Genomic DNA, 9,494 nt, shown 5'->3' on the forward strand with positions numbered 1-9,494 from the left:
GCGCAGGCTCCCCGCTGAGGTCCCAGCAGCTCTTCCAATAACGGCAAAAGATCCCGGAGCCCCGGCCTCCTCCCGGACCTCCTCCCTCCCCCGAAGACCCCGGTGACGCCGTGGCTAAGGAAGGGGGGGTCTCCCTACGCGTGTCTTCCCCTGGGCGCCCGGGGTCTACAGTCCCACTTCCACTGTCAAGCCCTCCTAGACCCCTCCCGGCCACTTCTGTTCCCGGCTCCGGGCAACCGCCCCTCCACTTGGAGAACACACTCGAAACTGCCCCAACTCCGGCGGACGCAGCCCCCCGCTCACCCCGGCCGCGCTGGGCTCGGCGCGCTCACTCACCGCAGCCGGAGACACGCTGGAGTTTCCGCGGCTTTGGAGATGAGGGGCTCCGGGGAGACTAAAGGGGGGGTTGTCCCGAACACTGGCCCCCTTCCCGGCTCACATCGCGCCGTCCTCCTCTCCCTCCTCCTCCTCGCCCTCCCTGTCCTCCTCTTCCTCCTCCCTCTGGTCTTTGTCTTTGCAAAGTGTCGAAACTGTCTGGCATAGTGGAGCTCCGCCGGCGGAGGCTGGAGCCGGGGAAGCGGGGAGGCGGGGTGAGGACGGGAGCGGTCTCGGGAACACCTTCCCCCGGGTGTAACGGGAGGGGCCGGCGGGCGGCCGGGGAGGGGCCGCTTCCCTGGCCGGCCGGGGCCGGGAGCGGGGCGCGCCGGAGCGGGGCGGGCGCCTGGGCTGAGCGCGGCCCTCCTCTTCCTCCGCCCAGTGCCCGCCCCCCGGGCCCGCTCCCCCCCTCCCCCCCCTCCCCCCTCCTCCCGCGCCCCCTCCGCCCGCTCTGGGCTCGGCTTTCGGCTCGCTCGGGGCTTCCTGCGAGCTCCGGAGCCACGTGGACCGCAGCCGGCTCGGCGGAGGCCAGGCTGGGGAGACGCCGGAGGCGGCGCGGGGACCGGATCGCCGCCCCGGGAGGGCTCTGCGGGGATAGCTCCGCGACACTCCGCGCCGCCGCCGCCCACGGGCTGGAAAGACTAGGGAAGAATCGCCCGGAGACCCGTGGGGTCAACCCCGGGGAGGAGGCGACGGGCGCCCGCCCAGAGGACGTGGCGGTGTCCTGAAGAGCCCAAGTCGGCAGCACCGTAGCACAGAAGGGGCCGGCCGACACCCTGTTGGTGACCGGGCAAAGCCATGGACTTCCTTTAAGGGCGCGGGACTCGAGGTGGGATTTAGGGAGGGGGAGGGGAGGAGCGCGGCGGGGCTGGGGCCCTGGTAAGGCCCGAGCCTGGGCCCCGTTCCGAGCCGCAGAGCGGCCACCGCGGCGCGGTCCCCGCCCCGGCTCGCCTGCCCGCCGCAGTTTTTTCCTCCCAGATGCGGAGGCTGCACCGCGGTCCAGGGCAGGGTGAGCGCCAGGCAGCGGGACGCCAGGCAGGGGCAGGTCCCACGGCGACCTGGGACTGGGGCTTCTGGGACCGGACCCCCTGGGGGACTCAGGTTTGTGGGGGTTTTGCCGTTTCTCCTTTATAGGGAAGTGAGGCCAGTGGAGACTTCTTGCTCAGTGACGGACTTGACAGTCTTAGAGACTAAAGGCTGGACGTCAGGTTTAAGAGGCATTAAAAACGTGTGATTGTACAGCTTTTATCCCCTTACAGGGATTTCACCTCTTTTGTAACTTCTCTGAGCAATGCTCAGAGGACAGAGGCACAGCGTGGCCTGAGGGGCGCTTAATTCTTCTGGCTTCCATTTCTTCCCTTGGAGAGGTCAGCCTTTTGCAGTGGAGATAGCTCCCTAGCACGTCATTCATCAGAGTGTGCTTCAGACCAGGGGCTGGATGGGACTTAATGCTTCCAGTCTTGTCTTGCACCTACTGGATGTGTGATCATAGGCTGGTTACAGAATCTAAGCTTAGGTAGCCCTGTGCCTCAGTTTCCTCTTCTGTGAAAATGGGACTGATTGCTGTCTATCCCATAAGGTTGTTCTAATAAACGAGTGAATCCATCCATGTTGAACTAAGCTTATCATATAGTAAGTACCCAGTGAAAGTTGGCTTTCATGGATGCTGGGCCCTCTGGCGTGGGCCCCTACTCACAATGGGGGGGGGGATGGGTAAAGGGTGGTCCAGGAGACTTTTCAGCCTTGGAGGAGGAAAAGGGAGCTATTCAGAGCATAGAGAAGTAGAAAAGGAGCAGGTTGAAAAACAGGAAGGGAGAGAGTGCGAAAATTCACCACTAGAAAATTAAAGAATTAGTAATTAAGACTGCACCATTTTATCCTAGGTGAATCTGGAAAGACGACCAGATTCAGACCAGCAAGTAAGTGGCCCCCAAACATCCAGCTGCTGGGTCTCCTTTGCAGCCAAGAACCAAAGACAGCTCTTAATTTCAGCCCTAGGTCCTTGGCAGTTCCCGCCGGTGACTCCACAGTAAAATGGAAATTCCTAATTAAGTGACTCTATGGTGAAGCATGCATAAATCACCACCTTATCTAGAAAAAGATTTCCATCAGCTGCACCTTTTCCCGGTCTCGGTCTCGGAGGGGTTAACCCGGCCAGGCTTTTTCTCGCCCGCCTCAGTTGTGTTGCAATGTTATTTCTTACCAGGTGACAGACAGGGCCTCTCCCCCTCTCGGGTTTGTCCTCTCTTCCATGGAGGCAGCACTTGCGAGGCCCTCGGACCTTTCGGGGAGCCCACATCCTCCGGGGCTATGTGTCAGGGGTGTGTGTGAGGGCATTCCTCGTTGTCATCCCGAGTGTCTCCTAACATGCCCTGCCTAGTACAGCCGCCATAGTCATTACTGGGAGTGTCTGCACAGTGAGTCCCCCCAGGGAGCCCTGACATTGATTTAATGCTCACCCCCCTCCCGCCCCCGTATGTTCAGAGCAACTGCAAAGCTCTGGTAATAATGGTGAAGGAAATTGATTTCATCCTCTCCCCGCCCCCTTTCTTCACACATCAGAAAGGAGGGATCCTAATGGGCCCTGATGCTATCTGGGTGATTGGGCAGAAAAGGGCAGCCCGGCTTGTCAGCGGTGAGTTCAGAGCTGCTGGGCACGTGGCCGTTTGTTTTGGGCAGGGTTTTACTTACCACGGTTTTGGGGCCCCAACTTCCCTTAAGATAAAAAGAGGTAATAGGGGGATGTACTGACAGAAGCCGGAAGGAGAGACACAGCCAGGCTTCCTGGCTCTGGCTCTGTCCCTCTTTCCCTCCCTCCGCTTTCTCTCCCTGCTCTTGCCCCCTCTCTGCTCTGTTCCATCCCTGCCCACGGTCTCCTTCTGCTAAGTCCTAGGGTCTGCCCTGAAATGTTCCTGGTGTCTGCGGCCCCAGCCCCTGTACGGCGGGGCAGCTGTCAAAACAGTCCTTCTTGTTTCACAGTTTCACTTTCCACTGTTCATCTATTCCGGATTTTAGTTTTTCCAGAAGAGGAATCTGACTGGCAGGCTTCACCGGGTCCTGGGTCAACAACCCAGCGGTGAATGGGCTGCCCAGGCAGCAAGTGCCCACCTGAAGAGTAAGCACGTGGAAGGAGAGCTACACGTTTTGCATTATGGGGACTGCAGGACTCATAACGCTTAAGCCCCCTTCCAGTTCTGAGAATCTTGGGGGCATTTGAGTCAGCAGAACTATTCTGCAGGATCACACGCTTTACACTATTCACACATGTTAGACCCAACATCCATGCTAAGGCAGCTGATTAATCTTGTCCAATCATGACTGCACTAATCTCTTTGCCAGAATTTGGCTCAGGAATACGTAGATTTAATCCCTGTTTGGATCAAGAAAACAAAGAAATATATTTGTGTTGAATTTGGCTCAGGAATACGTAGATTTAATCCCTGTTTGCATCAAGAAGACAAAGAAATATATTTGTGTTTTCTAGGAAAAGAGTCCTTAAGAGTAAGGCCTGGGAAGCTTCTCTTTATTTCCAACTGGACGTGAACACGAAGGTATTTTTAGCTCAAGTTTCTCTGGACGACATCTTGTACCCATGAGGGGAGACAAACTGAAGCTAAGTAGATCCAGAGCCCTGATCACACCGTACCTGAAGCCTACCTCTAGACTTTCTGTTGTATTAGAACAAGTATTTTGTTTAAGCCACTTTAGGTCATGGTTCTGTTACTTGCTGCCAGATGCTTGAGAACCATACACAGCTACATGTAGCCAGGTTCCTTTCTCCCCCAAAGTCCCTTCACTGCCCCCAAGGCATTCCCAAGCTCAAAACCCTTAAATCTTCAATGGCTGCCATTGTCTAAGGATGCCAATCCAAACTTCTGAGCCTAGAGATCCAGAGGTCTAATGCAAGGCCTGGGATGAGGGAACTCTGCTTCTTAGCACTGATCACTGTATTCTCAGAGCTTTTGCTGTTCTGGGCTGCAGGACCCTTAAAGAACCATGCCTCCTACGCATCGTAGACACTGGGTCCAGCCCTCCTGGATGCTACCATAACAAATTACCACGAGCCGGGGGCCCCACACAGCAGACATGTATTTTCTCACAGCTCAGGAGGCCAGAAGTGTGAAATCAAAGTTTCCGCTGGATTGGCTCCTTTTGGGAGGTCTGAGCGAGAATCTGGCCTGTGCCTTTCTCCCAGCTTCTGGTGGCTCCTGGCAATCTTCGGCCTTCCTTGGCTTGTAGATGATCCCTTCACATGGCTCTGTGTGTGTGTGTGTGTGTGTGTGTGTGTGTGTGTGCGCGCGCGCGCGCGCGCGCGCCTCCTCCTTTTGTAAGGACAGCAGTCACTGGATACTTGGGGCCCACTTTAATTCACCACATACTATGCTAAATGCTGGGGACGTGGAGGTGGGCACAACACGGTCCCCGCCCACCAGGAGCCCACAGTTTGGCAGGGGACTGACCATGCTTGGGATTTCACCACGTTGGGGCAGCACTGTGACAGGCTAACAGATGGGTGTCGTGAGGTCACTTAGAGGATGTTGGTTCACAAACCTGGGAGCATTTGGAGTGTAGTCTGAAACTGACCGCACGCACAGAAGACAGGGAGAGACCGAAGGGAGAGGCGGGTCACTCCACATTGGTAAGTGGCAGGTTGAATAAGCAAGAGAACTTACTTACAAGCCTGATCTTGAGTGCCTCACGATGAATAGATACCTGAACCCACCTTCTAGAATCTTAAAAGTTTAGAGAGAGGCCTTTGTGAGGTTCGGTCATATACGCCGTCGAGGTGGTCTCCACAACACCTGTCCCTGAAGACGGCTCCCTCTGTGGGAACAGGGTGTGGGAGAGACTGCATGTACATTCCCAGGACAGGGGAGGGGGAGAAGGCCCTCCACTCCCCCGGGGTCAGCTCTCGGGTCAGCCGGCAGTCACGTCTTCCTGATGACCTCCTCCACCGGAGGGCAGCTCCTGGGGGACAGGTGTCCTGGGATCTCAGGGAGAACTAGGTGAGAGCAGGGGGGTGGGTGCGGTGTGCAGGAGGCGTGATCCCATCCGGTTCACGTACCACCTGCTAAGCCGGGTGGAGCAGACTGTGGACCTCGCTCTGGATGCTGGCAGAGGCGCCGAGACTTCACACACCGGGCAGAGGCAACGGGGACGCGGCGACATTTGCATGCTGGCCAGACCACTCCCGCAGCCTCGGGAGGCCGGCGCTGGGGTGTCCAGACTGGAGGCCATGTTCGTTCCGGGAATCCAGCAGAGGCCAGGGGTCTGAGCTGAGGAAGGAGCAGAAGTGAGACATCTGGGCAGGCATCACCCATCTTTCATGGCGAGGCCGGCAGAAGCATGATAGGTTGACAGAAAAACCTTTGATCCCCGAAGGCCTCACAACGGGTTCAGGGTGGGTAACATCTTCCCTCAGATCCCTTGTTTTGTGAGGGAGAACGTTTAACCATGCTTAGCCGGGTTTCTTGAAGGTACCATAGTGAGATTGTTTTTATTAAAAAAAAAAAAAGTGTCTAACGTTTGTTTATTTTTGAGAGCAAGCGAGACAGAGTGCAAGTGGGGGAGGGGCAGATGGAGAGGGAGACACAGAATCCGAAGCAGGCTCCAGGTCCTGAGCTGTCAGCACAGAGTGGGACACGGGGCTCGAACTCACGAACCGTGAGATCATGACCTGAGCTGAAGTTGGACGTTTAACCAACTGAGCCACCCAGGCGCCCTGAGATTTATTTTTTATTATTATTTGTAACCCAACTGCAAAAGTAAGTGACACTCAGTGGATGGTGACTGTCTCTAAACTACAGCACCTCGGACTGTGGAAGGAGAAAGGAACCGTTTTCACATGTCCCATTTCGGTTTTTTGCGGGACTTTTCATTTGCCGCTGACTCTGGTTACCAACCCTGCGTAACACAACATCCCCAAAACTAGAGGCATGAGACGGCCGTTCCTGCCTGCGTTTGATCTTGGGTTCTGGGGGTGAGGAATTTGGATGGAACCCCCCCCCCCCCCCGCAGGGTGGGCTTATCTCTGCCCCACGTGTCTGGGAAGCTGAGAGTACCTTGAATGGCTGAGGCTGGAGTCCGGAGGCTTCTTCACTCGTGGGTCTGGGATCGGGGATGAGTTGACTTGAAGACGAAACTCAGTCCGCCAGAGCACCTCCACGTGGCCATAGAGGCTAGATGTTGAGACGGGGAGCATCCCAGGGGAACCGGGTAGAAGCCCTATGCCCTTTATGACCTCGCTTCCGAAGTAACATAGCCTCATCTTTGTGCTCTGTGCTCCCCGTCACGAGCCCGTGCAGACACAAGGGAGGGGATGGGGTGCAGGCGGTGGCAGGCTGCAGGCTGTAGTATGTTCAGGACTGGGTTGCAGGACTAGATTCACAGACAACGGGTGGTGGCAGGGACCTGGTGTGGATGAGGTCACCTGGGGATGTTGTAGAAAATGAAGAGGGACAAGGTCGGAGCCCTGAGGACGTGGTGATGGTCAATAAATGGTTATGGAATAAATCAATCTTTCAAGAACGTAACTACAGGTAACTCCCCCCCCAGCCCCCACCCCGCCCAAGTCAGCGGCTCTTCATTCTGGCCTCAAGCAGGAGAAGGATCATGGCTACGTCTCCAGTTACCTCCTGGAGCCAGACAAGGAACCCGTAAGGGCCATTTCCCCAAGTTCACTGCCTACAAGGATGACTCCAGGAGGCTTATTCTAAGCTCAGATTCCCGGGTCCTACTCCCAGAGACTCGAAATTCACTTGCCTTGCGGTGGGGTCCAGGAATCGGCTTTTTGAAACAGCTTCCTTCCGTAATGGAGCTACAAGGACGCGTGGACAGCACCCCGCTCAGCCGCTCAACCATAAATTCCAAAGGGACCAGGGACAAAGTCTTCCTGATAGGATGTTCTGGCCCCAAGTCCCGGCTCTTGCGACTTTGCAGCCACCTGACTTTGGACAGTTTCCTTTTTCTGGCCTCAACTTTCTTGTCTGTAGGCTCAGGAGGTTGAGTTAGAGCGATGTTTTCAAACTGGGCTCTGTCACCCCTCAGGGGATTGCACCTTGGCTACCCACCTCCATTAATCCATTTAGCAAATATTCATGGCACGGGTGGATACCGGGGATGTTACAGGATCAGTGATTAATTATCATGATGGACGTTCTTTCCAAAGAAGTGCAACAAGGGGTAAGAGGGAGCTCACAACGATGGCTTGCGTTGTGCGTGTCCTTCCGCTTGAATTGCCGTTTGGACAAACTGTTCCCGGGATTGAAACTGCTGGCTTAGATCATCTTAAGGGTCCTTGCGGCAGGAAACCTTTTGTTCTGTGATGTTTCTTCGATGATTTTATTTCTGAGCAACGTCAAAACAAGCAGAATGCAATTACTGGATGTGAAATCCATCAGGGGCCCCCCAGGTTAACCCTCTCGTTCTGGAAAAGAAACTTCAGGCTCTTTAGAAGGTTTTCTGACAGTGAAGAACCAGCACCTTAACCTGGGAAACTGAGTGAAAGGCAGACTGGGAAGCTGCAAAGCAGCCGTGCCTGCTTGTGGAGAAAACAGCAGGCGGGGCGGGGGCGGGGGGCTCTGGACCCACAAGCCTTCCAGTTTTTGTCTGCAGAATGGGCAGATGGTACCTGGCCCCCAGAGTTGTTTTAAGGAGACAGATTATATATACAAAATTAGTAGCTCAGTGCCAGATACTTAGTAAGCATTCAATAAATGATGGCCATTATTAATTTAAGTATCTTTCTTATGCATATTATACTTGTCAACATTCCTGCAAATGTTTTATAGATGAGAATGGAAAAGTGCTCAGCATGGGAGCTGCCAAATATCAGGGTCCTGCCAGGCCAACTGCATCTCTGGGGGAAGAAAGCCCTGTAATTCCCTCTTCTTGAAACTACACGCCCATGGTGGCGGCCTTGAAATTCTGAGTGTCCCTCTGCCCCATGCCCTCCCCCCAGCGCTGCCCGCCCCCCCCCCCGCCCCCACCAAAGGAGAGCAAGTTACTTTTCTCAGTAGAAAGCAAGCCAATGTCCAAATTTGGGATAGGTTTCCACATTGAGGTCGAATAAAGATGACAGCCATAAATGTTGCGGAGAAATTACAAAAAAGCCCTGAAATCATTCCTTTGTATTTCTTGTAGTTGAACGCCCTAACTTTCCTTGAGACCAAACATGAGTGCGTTTTTTATTCTCTCTCTGGCTGGATCCTTAAAACAGTACAGAGACTGAACACAGTTGGGAACACCTCTATCACTTAGTTTATGGGGTGCGACTCCACGGCTGAGCTGGGGGAAAACATGTGGCCACAGCTTTCTTATGTCTAAACTGAGGATAACGATAGACTTCACCCTCTAGGATAAATAGGGTGGTTGTTAGCCATGCACACAGTAAGTGCACAGTACGTTAACTATTGTTATTTTCGCGTCTATTGATTTACTCGGTATTTTGGTGCTCACTTACGTATTTTCAACTACAGACTCATAAAATATAAATTAACGTTAGCTTCTTGCATTTAACGATCTGCATTTAATGATTCTGGGGGCAGCCCAATCTACCGTGGTGTTGGGTTGGGAGCTATAGCCTCAGCTTTAAGAGATATGACACCTGCTACCGATTTGGGGCATCCATTTGGTAAAATCATGTAAATCACTTGGGGTGCCCTAGGACTGTGGTCTACAACCGGACACAGGAGAAGGCAGAATTCCATCGGGCAGTCAAATAGCTGACTGGTGAAGAATCCCCTCCAGGGGGGAAGGATCCAGAATTTCACCTACGCAAATCAGGCAGTAGTATCTAGCAGTTAGGATTAGGTTCGACAGCGGAAAACCCCCAATCACAGTGGCTTCGCCGGGTAGAAGTTAGTTTTTCCCTTTCCTAAGTCCTGGCACACAAGGTTGGTAGAGCATTGTACAGGGTCAGGGGGAAGCATCCAGAATTTCACCTACGCAAATCAGGCAGTAGTATCTAGCAGTTAGGATTAGGTTCGACAGCGGAAAACCCCCAATCACAGTGGCTTCGCTGGGTAGAAGTTAGTTTTTCCCTTTCCTAAGTCCTGGCACACAAGGTTGGTAGAGCATTGTACAGGGTCAGGGGGAAGGATCCAGAATTTCACCTACGC

General features: G+C 54.3%; 1 protein-coding gene and 1 long non-coding RNA gene across 3 annotated transcripts in view; both read right to left on the bottom strand.

The window, feature by feature from the left end:
• The window catches only part of ST3GAL1 (ST3 beta-galactoside alpha-2,3-sialyltransferase 1), a 94,685-nt gene extending 93,916 nt beyond the window's left edge, over window positions 1–769 (bottom strand). For both annotated transcript variants that reach the window (XM_060611386.3, XM_060611385.3), the window contains exon 1: window positions 337–769. The gene's annotated coding sequence lies outside the window, so the exon portion shown is untranslated. The remainder of the gene's footprint in view (window positions 1–336) is intronic.
• A 4,765-nt stretch (window positions 770–5,534) lies between these two features.
• LOC144615053 (uncharacterized) lies at window positions 5,535–7,834 on the bottom strand. The gene is made up of 3 exons (XR_013553404.2): window positions 7,587–7,834; window positions 6,438–6,805; window positions 5,535–5,651 (listed from the first exon to the last, which is right to left on the bottom strand). It is a non-coding gene; the product is annotated as an uncharacterized LOC144615053 (long non-coding RNA).
• Window positions 7,835–9,494: the final 1,660 nt, after the last annotated feature.

The sequence above is a fragment of the Panthera onca genome, chromosome F2, assembly GCF_046562875.1.
Source record: "Panthera onca isolate mPanOnc1 chromosome F2, mPanOnc1 haplotype 2, whole genome shotgun sequence".
NCBI classification, from domain to species: Eukaryota; Metazoa; Chordata; class Mammalia; order Carnivora; family Felidae; genus Panthera; species Panthera onca.